Raw genomic sequence first — 11,973 nt, 5'->3', positions numbered from 1 at the left:
TTTTGCTTTGTCATTATGGGGTATTTTGTGTAGACTGATGAGGGGAAAAAAAACTATTAAATCCATTTTAGAATAAGGCTGCAACGTAACAAAATGTGGAAAAAGTAAAGGGGTCTGAACACTTTCCCAATGCACTGTTTCTAGAAAAAGATTAACTTTCTATGACCTCTCTCGCTCTCTGCTCCGATAGACATGAGCCTGAACTCTCATCTCTCAAGCCTTGCACTTAATCATTTATTTATGCTGTAGGCCACCAAAATATTTGATCAACTTCCAAATATTGTTTTACAGAAGAGAGAGAGAGAGAGAGAGAGAGAGAGAGAGAGAGAGAGAGAGAGAGAAAGGCTTTTGGCACGAGTGCATCGGCCATCACCAGTGAGTGAGCTGCGCATCATTGGGTGAGTCAGTGAAACTGGAAAGCACTTTTAGGAATATAATTTCCTCCTCATATTGTAGCCAACAATGTGTGTCTCCACACACCTAGGCCTAGGCTATTGATGAATTCAAGACAATGTCATTTTTATTGATCTTTGATTCTCAGTTTGTCAGTGTCAAAGTAGCCTGCTATTTCGATCATTTGTGTGGTATTAACAAAGATTCTGTAAAAGTCTCCAGTCATGTAAAATGACGTAGATTTGCATGAAATGCGTTTATAAAAGGCCAACATTTTCCTGGACATTATGCTACTAAAAATGTACCCTGTGTGCAACTTCTGTAAGAGCCTTGTGATGGAACATTTTATGTTGGTGCTTTTCTATTTACCAATTTCTATGTTCTATGTTTTTGCTTTTCTATAAACCAATTTCTGTGTTCATGCAAGTGACTGATTGAACGAATACTCACTATCAGTGTCTGCAATTTGTCAGTACACCCAGAACCTTGTTTAGAGAAAGGGATAAGTCAGTTTCAAGGTCTCAGCTTAGACAGAAGAAGCCTCTTGAGGTATTGGTCTGTCACATGCATAACCCAGTATTGATCGGTCACATTAATTAAGCAAACGTTGATGATTAATTAATTATGAATAAGCTAAATCGTGCAAATATAACTTGTCAGTATATCTAAGGGACTGCCCTGTTAGAGCTTCTGACAGACGTTCACTATGGTGCATTACTGTTGGAACCTTTCCAGTGCGCTGACAATAAACAATGATTCATTTAAGTTTGACTACGTGTCCATGTATAAGAATTTCCAGGACAATTTGGCGTCAACGAACAGGATGATGGATTCTGCCTGCGGAGCTTTCCAGTCGGGGTCTGCGAGAAAAACCGGTGACGCATTTTATGTGAGGGAAATTCCCGTCTGACCAAAAGACGACGAGACCCTCCCAGACCAGACCTTTACTGTGAGCTGCCCAGGAGGAGACACATCATCTGCGAACAATTGAGGGACGGCAACTGATTTCAGTAAGTCAATTTAAATGAATCTGTATAAAAATAAAAATAAACATGATACAAAATTAAATCAAGGCGAGTAACGCATAAAAAGGTACCCATAGTCTTATAGAGAGAAGACTATTCACTAGTTTTATGAGAAAACTAGAGCGAGGGCATAATGGTACCATGGAAAGCCCTGCTGAAAGCTGTGTGTAGGCATTTATAAGAACTGTCTACGTGGTCTGCAGCCACTACAAAATAACACAAGGTATTTTTGAATACGGGGTGTTATTTATATGTATAGCAAGTAGCGGCAATAGAACCATTGAAGATACATATGGTGCATAGCAAGTAACGACAAGAGAATCGTTGAAGATGCACATGGGGTAATGAGGGAGATTACCGAGTGTGTTTGGGAACAGTACTAAGTGAATGTGGATGTGAAAGTTGTGTGATGTTGTATGAATAGAACACTAGTCTAGATGAGGAATCTGTGATGTAACACCAATGTATAATGGGTTACTAGAGATAAAGTAACATACTATTGAGTATAATAGGTTATTATGATGATCTGATGAAATGACAATAGAAAAAATATATATATACAACTTGCACACCCACACGTAGACATACGTAAGTTGTGTAAAAAGTATTCTGAGAAATGTTCAGAGTGGTCCCTTTATGAATAATTTGAGGTATGATAAGTTATGGGACCAGACTTACCTGTAACGATCCCGGCAGTCTGAGTCGGGTCCTGTCTGTGGACTAGTTTTCTGCTCGTGATCTCCAGTTTCCCGAGGGTTCTGGAACGCTCCGGGGAGCTCTCTTGATTTCCGCACCTGCATCCCATCAGCAATCTGCACACCTGGTCCTGATCATCACCCTTCTTAGGCTCTGGCCTAACATCCATTCCCTGCCGGATCGTTAGCCATGAACATCACTCGTCCGGAACCTTCATCCAACCTCTGCCTGGTGGTCGGCGGCTGCCGAGCCATGATCGGATCAACCACTGCACCCCCAACAACTAATCAACGCCGCCCGCTCTGTTCCCTGGATTATTCAGCATCACTCTTGAACTTGTAAATAAACACTCACCTTCGTTTCAACTTACCTGGTCCTGGTCTGCTTCTGGGTTCTGGCTTTGTAACTCGTGACAGAACGATCCGGCCAGTAATGAACCCAGCGGACCTGGACTCTGTTCGCCATGCCATTTCCCATCAGGAGAAGATGTTGGGACAACATAGCATGGCACTACAGGAGATAAGCGTTGTCAGTTCGGAACCTTTCTACCGGTCTGACGGAGGTCCAGAACCAGCGCAAGTTTCCGGTGGAGGATCCACTACCGGTTTCACCCATCTCGCCTGCCGCGTCTGGAGCTGTGTCCTTCCGTGAGCCCAAGGTTCCGACGCCGGATAAATATGAGGGGGAGCTGGGAAGATGCCGTTCTTTCCTTATGCAGTGTGGGTTAGTGTTCGATCTACAGCCCTACTCTTATGCCACAGACAAGGCTAGGATAGCCTTTGTGATTGAGTTGCTGCGTGGTCGAGCGCTGGAGTGGGCTTCAGCCGTTTGGGAACGACAAGACCCCTGCATGGCTTCATACCAGGGGTTCACGGCCGAGATGAGGAAGCTCTTCGACCATTCCGTCCGAGGGAGGGACGCAGCTAGGCGCCTGTTTTCGCTTCACCAAGGAACTCGCAGCGTGGCCGACTTCGTGATCGAGTTCAAGACGTTGGCTGTGGAGAGTGGGTGGAATGAGGAGTCTCTGCAAGCGGCCTTTTACCAGGGTCTGTCGGAGCAGCTCAAGGATGAGTTGATCTCCTATCCGGAGCCTAGTGACCTGGACAGCTTGGTAGCCTTGTCTATTCGGGTGGATAATCGAGTCCGAGAGCCGAAGGAGGGAGAAGCAATGGGGTCCGTCCAATCGATCAGCTTCTCAGTTCCCAGTCGGGTCGGGTGGTGGACCAGAACACGTCGATCATTCTCCACCACAAAGGATTAGTGGAGAGGTCCTCTCTCCCGATTCTGAACCCATGCAAGTGGGGCGGCACGGGTTAACCAAGGAGGAGCGTCAACATAGACGTAAGACCAACTGCTGCCTCTACTGTGGTAGCTCGGGACATTACATCTCCACTTGTTCCCGGCGGTCGTCAAACTGCCCGGCTCGCTAAAGTTGGGAGGACTTTTAGCGAGCCAGTTTCAACCTCTCAGTACCTCTGTCAGACCCCGTTTCCCGGCTACCCTTGTGAACAGGAATCAGAGCTTAGCGATTAACGCTTTTATCGATTCAGGTGCCGATGGAAGCTTTCTTGATGCCGAGTTGGTGGAACAGCTGGGGCTTTCCAAGGAGCAATTGCCGGAAGCCATTGAAGCGACCACTCTGAACGGCAGTAGTCTGGCACGTATCACGATGAGGACTGAACCGGTTAAGATGCTGTTGTCGGGGAATCATTCGGAGATGATTTCATTCTTCATTCTGCCGTCTTCCCATGTTCCTCTGGTCCTTGGATACCCCTGGCTGAAGGAACACAATCCCACGTTCGATTGGGTGACGGGCAAGGTAACGAGTTGGAGCCTTGATTGTCATGCTAACTGTCTCAAGACTGCCTGTCCCCATTCGGTTCCCAGTCAGGTGATTGAGGCTAAACCCCAGATTTGTCCCTGGTTCCCGAGACATATCACGATTTGGGGGAAGTGTTCAGTAAGCAGAAGGCTCTGTCACTCCCTCCCCACCGACCATATGATTGTGCCATCAACCTGTTCCCTGGAGCTGTCTACCCCAAGGGAAGGTTATACAGTATCTCCCGCCCTGAACGTGAGGCTTTGGAGACCTACATCAAGGAGTCCCTAGCTGCTGGTCTCGTTCGTCCCTCGTCATCACCCCTGGGGGCAGGATTCTTCTTTGTGGGTAAGAAGGATGGCTCTCTTCGACCGTGTATTGATTATCGGGGGTTGAATGACATCACGGTCAAGAACAAGTATCCCCTGCCCTTGATGAGTTCTGCCTTCGACTCCTTACAGGGTGCTACGGTGTTCACCAAGCTAGACCTACGCAATGCGTATCACATGGTCCGGATCAGAGAGGGAGACGAGTGGTTGACGGGTTTCAATACACCGATGGGTCACTTCGAGTATCAGGTGATGCCGTTTGGACTGACCAATGCTCCAGCGGTATTCCAGAGTATGGTGAACGACGTCCTGAGAGATATGATCGGTCTCTTTGTGTTTGTTTACCTGGATGACATTCTGATCTTCTCGAAGGAACCTTCCGACCACGTCCAGCATGTCCGGCAGGTTCTGCAGCGATTGTTGGAGAATCGCCTGTTCGTGAAGGCCGAGAAGTGCGAGTTTCACGCCCACACGACATCCTTTCTCGGGTACATCATCTCCAGGGGAGAGATTAGGATGGACCAGGAGAAGGTTAGAGCGGTTCTGGAATGGGCCCAGCCCGGTACGAGATTGCAGCTCCAGAGATTTTTGGGGTTTGCGAATTTCTACCGCAGATTCATCCGGGATTACAGCCGTGTGGCCGCTCCGTTAACGGCCTTGACTTCCAGTATCAGGAGCTTCAAGTGGAATCCGGAGGCGGATCGAGCGTTTCTGGATTTGAAGAGGCGATTCACCAACGCACCGATTCTCTCTCAACCGGACACGGCCCGTCAGTTCGTCGTTGAAGTGGACGCGTCTGATGTGGGAGTTGGCGCCATCCTGTCGCAGCGATGCTCCACGGACAGTAAACTCCATCCCTGCGCCTACTACTCTCGTCGCCTTTCGCCTGCGGAGAGGAATTACGATGTGGGTAACCGGGAGCTTCTCGCGGTGAAACTTGCCTTGGAGGAGTGGCGCCACTGGTTGGAGGGGGCGGAGCAGCCGTTTATTGTCTGGACTGACCACAAGAATCTTGCTTACGTGCAATCGGCTAGACGTCTCAACTCCCGTCAGGCCAGGTGGTCGTTGTTTTTCGGACGATTCAATTTTTTCCCTGACGTTCCGACCTGGATCTAAGAACGGCAAGGCGGACGCCTTGTCTCGGATGTTCTCCAAGACGGAGGAGAGTGGGTCCAAGACCGAGACAATTCTCCCCCGGAACTGCGTCGTGGGAGCGGTTAGGTGGAAGATTGAGGAGGAGGTGATGGCGGCTCTTCGGACGCAGCCCGGTCCCGGTAACGGTCCACCCGGTCGGTTGTTTGTGCCTGAGTCGGTTCGTCCCTGCGGTCCTCAAATGGTCCCACGCCAGCAAGATGGCTTGTCACCCTGGCGTGGCTCGGACGATGGCGTTTCTTCGCAGACGTTTTTGGTGGCCTGCCATGGCCGAGGATACTCGGGGTTATGTTGCTGCCTGTCCAGTGTGTGCGCAGAATAAGAGTACCAATCGGCCCAGCTCTGGACTACTTCACCCCCTTCCTATTCCCCCGCGACCATGGTCGCATCTGGCCCTGGACTTTGTCACTGGGTTGCCCGCTTCTGAGGGGAACACGGTCGTTCTGACTATCGTGGACAGATTCAGCAAGTTCGCCCACTTTGTGCCAATTGCCAAGCTTCCCTCTGCCTCGGAGACGTCCGAGGTCCTGGTTAGGGGAGGTTTTCAGGGTCCACGGTTTGCCCAGTGATATCGTTTCCGACCGTGGCCCTCAGTTTACCTCTGCTGTCTGGAAGTCCTTCTGTTTGGCCATTGGAGCTACAGTCAGTCTCACATCTGGTTTTCACCCCCAATCTAATGGTCAGGCGGAGAGAGCCAACCAGAAGATGGAATCCACGCTACGCTGCCTGGCCTCTTCCAACCCCACCTCCTGGGTCTCTCAGTTGCCTTGGGTTGAGTATGCCCACAATACTCTCCCTACATCTGCCACTGGGATGTCTCCCTTCCAGTGCCTGTATGGCTACCAACCTCCCTTGTTCCCTTCTCAGGAGAAGGAGCTCTCAGTGCCTTCTGTTCAGGCCCATATCTGCCGTTGCCACCGGACCTGGCATCGGGCCAGAAAGGCACTCCTTAGAGTTTCGGACCGGTATCAGCTCCAGGCGAATCGTCGCCGGATCCCCGCTCCCACCTATACCATCGGAGATAGGGTCTGGTTGGCCACACGGGATCTTCCTTTACGGACTGAGTCTAGGAAGTTGTTACCGAAGTTCATTGGTCCGTTTGTGGTGGAGAAGGTGATCAATCCGGTGGCAGTTCGACTCAAACTCCCGAGGACGCTCAGAGTCCATCCCACCTTTCATGTCTCCTGCCTCAAGCCTGTTTTCCTCAGTCCTCTGTTGCCTCCTCCGCCTCCTCCTCCTCCTCCTCGGATGATCGGAGGTGGTCCTGCCTACACGGTGCGACGCATCATGGATTCCAGACGGCGGGGCCGGGGTTTCCAGTATCTCGTGGACTGGGAGGGGTATGGTCCTGAAGAGAGGAGTTGGATTCCGCGGCGACAGATCCTAGATGCTGACCTCATCCGTGACTTCTACCGCCTCCATCCTGGCGCTCCGGGAGTCCGCCCGGTGGCGTTTCGCCGGAGGGGGGTACTGTAACGATCCCGGCAGTCTGAGTCGGGTCCTGTCTGTGGACTAGTTTTCTGCTCGTGATCTCCAGTTTCCCGAGGGTTCTGGAACGCTCCGGGGAGCTCTCTTGATTTCCGCACCTGCATCCCATCAGCAATCTGCACACCTGGTCCTGATCATCACCCTTCTTAGGCTCTGGCCTAACATCCATTCCCCTGCCGGATCGTTAGCCATGAACATCACTCGTCCGGAACCTTCATCCAACCTCTGCCTGGTGGTCGGCGGCTGCCGAGCCATGATCGGATCAACCACTGCACCCCCAACAACTAATCAACGCCGCCCGCTCTGTTCCCTGGATTATTCAGCATCACTCTTGAACTTGTAAATAAACACTCACCTTCGTTTCAACTTACCTGGTCCTGGTCTGCTTCTGGGTTCTGGCTTTGTAACTCGTGACATTACCCCTAAGCAATAAAACTATAAACACTTAGAAGATTTCCTCCAGCCTGGTAATGCATTTTGAAATAAACCCCATAGTAATGAATGTTGAACATGATTTTCTGTTAACTAAACTTAAAAGGCTAAAATGTTTGTACTCCCGATGGAGTTTCATTGATATCCCAAATGATGATGTTCTAAACCAATTTGTGAGTAGGCAAAATGTAGACTGCATCTGTTTCCCTGTCTATGCTATGCTTGTTGGACAATAATACAAAATAATAATAATAGTAATACAAAAAATATATATACATATATATATATCAAATATATATACTATATAAGTAATAATAATAATAATAACAAATATATAAAACAAATATACTATATAAGTAAGTATCTGGATGTTAATAGAAATAGTACATAAAAATAATAAAAGGATATGATGGGGGGTTGCAGAGGCTATTTAAGTTCTCAGCGCAGAGGTTACCCTCAAAGTAGTTGAGAAATTGATACCTGACCTTATAAAACTTTTCAGAGGAGCCACAGATGGAATATTTTAGCTTCTCAAGTTTAAGATGGGCCATAATATCCCTGACCCAGTGAGCATGCGATGGTGGGGTACCTGACTTCCACTTCAAAATAATAAGTGGGCGGGCCTGAGGGGATGAGAAGGCTATGGCCTCTACTTGGGTGTTACAGAGAGTGAGCCCTTCAGGGGCTATCCAGAACATAGTGACAGAGGGATCTGGTTGGGTGTTACAGAGAGTGAGCCCTTCGGGGGCTACTCAGAACATAGCGACAGAGGGATCTGGTTGGGTGTTACAGTGAGTGAGCCCTTTGGGGGCTACCCAGAACATAGCGACAGAGGGATCTGGTTGGGTGTTACAGAGAGTGAGCCCTTCGGGGGCTACCCAGAACATAGCGACAGAGGGATCTGGGGCAATTTCCTTATTGCATATGTTTGAGAAAGTCTATAAGATAGAGGACCAGAATGGAACTAGTGTGGGGCATGACCAGTACATGTGATACAGATTGGCAGGTGGCTGATGGCATCTAGAGCAGGTTGTGTCTATATCTGGATACAATCTGGCAAGTCTACTCCTGCTAAAGTGTAGGTGATTAAATACTTTACACTGTAGTAACCCAAGTCTAATGTAGATAGCAGATGAGTGTATCCTGTCAATTGCAGAATGTCAGGTGATATCGGAAATCTCACTTCCAAACTCTCCCTCCCATGTGTAACAGTTTTGCTTCCGTCCCTCTCCTCGCCCCTACCTGGGCTTGAACCAGGGACCCTCTGCACACATCGACAACAGTCACCCTCGAAGCACCGTTACCCATCGCTCCACAAAAGGCCGCTGCCCTTGCAGAGCAAGCGAAACAACTACTTCAAGGTCTCAGAGCGAGTGACGTCACTGATTGAAATGATACTAGCGCGCACCGCTAACTAGCTAGCCATTTCACACCGGTTACACATGAACGCTTTACACGGTCAAGAGTGGGGCATGCAATATTCTGAATAATGTGACATAGCTTAGAAATGTGTCCCTTTACATAGGGATCCAGGTTCAGACATTCATCAAGCCAACTGGTGGGTGGGAGAGATGGGTAAGAGGGGAACATCTTTCTGGTAAAGTTAGGAATCTGCAGGTACCTGAAGAAGTGTGTCTGGGTATACTGCGCTGTCTAACTAGATGTTCAAAGGAGGTAAATATACGCTCATGGAAAAGGTATTTTACACTCTTCAGTTATTTCTGAAACCATAGCTGGAAGGCTGTGTCTATGAGGGAGGGTGTGAAACCATATCTGGAAGGCTGTGTCTATGAGGGAGGGTCTGAAACCATAGCTGGAAGGCTGTGTCTATGAGGGAGGGTCTGAAACCATAGCTGGAAGGCTGTGTCTATGAGGGAGGGTGTGAAACCATAGCTGGAAGGCTGTGTCTATGAGGGAGGGTCTGAAACCATAGCTGGAAGGCTGTGTCTATGAGGGAGGGTGTGAAACCATATCTGGAAGGCTGTGTCTATGAGGGAGGGTCTGAAACCATAGCTGGAAGGCTGTGTCTATGAGGGAGGGTCTGAAACCATAGCTGGAAGGCTGTGTCTATGAGGGAGGGTGTGAAACCATAGCTGGAAGGCTGTGTCTATGAGGGAGGGTCTGAAACCATATCTGGAAGGCTGTGTCTATGAGGGAGGGTGTGAAACCATATCTGGAAGGCTGTGTCTATGAGGGAGGGTCTGAAACCATATATTTACATTTTACATTTTAGTCATTTAGCAGACGCTCTTATCCAGTGCGACTTACAGTTAGTGAGTGCATACATAATTTTTACATACTGGCCCCCCGTGGGAATCAAACCCACAACCCTGGCGTTGCAAACGCCATGCTCTACCAACTGAGATACATCCCATATCTGGAAGGCTGTGTCTATGAGGGAGGGTGTGAAGAGTGGGTTGAAAATAAAAGGCATGGATGAGATAGCTTGTCTATGTCCAAAGCGGATCCTAAACTGAGACCATATCCTGAGGGAACATTTCACAGTAGGGTTGTTTGAGCGTTATTGTTTGCTCAATGGTAGTGGGGCACAGACTAAGGAGACCGGGGACGATGTTTGACATGAGTGCTTTTCCATAAGGGACCACACCGGTCCTTCCCCCTCTAAGGATGTAGAGACCCTAAAGGTTATGAATATGAGCAGTTCAATAGTAGAGTAGGTAGGCCTATTAATTGACTGGTGATTCTACCACTGGAATCAGATCCAAATGATTATGTTATTGTCATTGAATTGATCACTAACCATGTGTTAAATGTGTAGTGTAGGGCTCTGTATTGTCATTGAATTGATCACTAACCACGTGTTAAATGTGTAGTGTAGGGCTCTGTATTGTCATTGAATTGATCACTACCCACACGTGTTAAAGTTTACCACTATATCCACACATTTTTGAATGAGCTGAAGGATGATGATGATGATGATGGTGAACGGGGTGATTGAATTTACAATATACAGTGGGGAAAAAAAGTATTTAGTCAGCCACCAATTGTGCAAGTTCTCCCACTTAAAAATATGAGAGAGGCCTGTAATTTTCATCATAGGTACACGTCAACTATGACAGACAAATTGAGGAAAAAAAATCCAGAAAATCACATTGTATGATTTTTAATGAATTGATTTGCAAATTATGGTGGAAAATAAGTATTTGGACACCTACAAACAAGCAAGATTTCTGGCTCTCACAGACCTGTAACTTCTTCTTTAAGAGCCTCCTCTGTCCTCCACTCGTTACCTGTATTAATGGCACCTGTTTGAACTTGTTATCAGTATAAAAGACACCTGTCCACAACCTCAAACAGTCACACTCCAAACTCCACTATGGCCAAGACCAAAGAGCTGTCAAAGGACACCAGAAACAAAATTGTAGACCTGCACCAGGCTGGGAAGACTGAATCTGCAATAGGTAAGCAGCTTGGTTTGAAGAAATCAACTGTGGGAGCAATTATTAGGAAATGGAAGACATACAAGACCACTGATAATCTCCCTCGATCTGGGGCTCCACGCAAGATCTCACCCCGTGGGGTCAAAATGATCACAAGAACGGTGAGCTAAAATCCCAGAACCACACGGGGGGGACCTAGTGAATGACCTGCAGAGAGCTGGGACCAAAGTAACAAAGCCAACCATCAGTAACACACTACGCCGCCAGGGACTCAAATCCTGCAGTGCCAGACGTGTCCCCCTGCTTAAGCCAGTACATGTCCAGGCCCGTCTGAAGTTTGCTAGAGTGCATTTGGATGATCCAGAAGAGGATTGGGAGAATGTCATATGGTCAGATGAAACCAAAATAGTAAAAACTCAACTCGTCGTGTTTGGAGGACAAAGAATGCTGAGTTGCATCCAAAGAACACCATACCTACTGTGAAGCATGGGGGTGGAAACATCATGCTTTGGGGCTGTTTTTCTGCAAAGGGACCAGGACGACTGATCTGTGTAAAGGAAAGAATGAATTGGGCCATGTATCGTGAGATTTTGAGTGAAAACCTCCTTCCATCAGCAAGGGCATTGAAGATGAAACGTGGCTGGGTCTTTCAGCATGACAATGATCCCAAACACACCGCCCGGGCAACGAAGGAGTGGCTTCGTAAGAAGCATTTCAAGGTCCTGGAGTGGCCTAGCCAGTCTCCAGATCTCAACCCCATAGAAAATCTTTGGAGGGAGTTGAAAGTCTGTGTTGCCCAGCGACAGCCCCAAAACATCACTGCTCTAGAGGAGATCTGCATGGAGGAATGGGCCAAAATACCAGCAACAGTGTGTGAAAACCTTGTGAAGACTTACAGAAAACGTTTGACCTGTGTCATTGCCAACAAAGGGTATATAACAAAGTATTGAGAAACTTTTGTTATTGACCAAATACTTATTTTCCACCATAATTTGCAAATAAATTCATTAAAAATCCTACAATGTGATTTTCTGGATTTTTTTCCCTCAATTTGTCTGTCATAGTTGCCGTGTACCTATGATGAAAATTACAGGCCTCTCTCATCTTTTTAAGTGGGAGAACTTGCACAATTGGTGGCTGACTAAATACTTTTTTCTCCCACTGTATAATGGGGTTGGAAACTAGGTTTGGCCTCCAGCCAATTTGTTTCTGAGCTTGTAGTTTGAGCTTATAGCTAG

This window comes from Coregonus clupeaformis, unplaced genomic scaffold (genome assembly GCF_020615455.1).
Source record: "Coregonus clupeaformis isolate EN_2021a unplaced genomic scaffold, ASM2061545v1 scaf0366, whole genome shotgun sequence".
In the NCBI taxonomy this organism is placed as follows: Eukaryota; Metazoa; Chordata; class Actinopteri; order Salmoniformes; family Salmonidae; genus Coregonus; species Coregonus clupeaformis.
The sequence above is the reverse complement of the archived record's forward strand: the minus strand, read 5'-3'. Positions refer to the sequence as shown.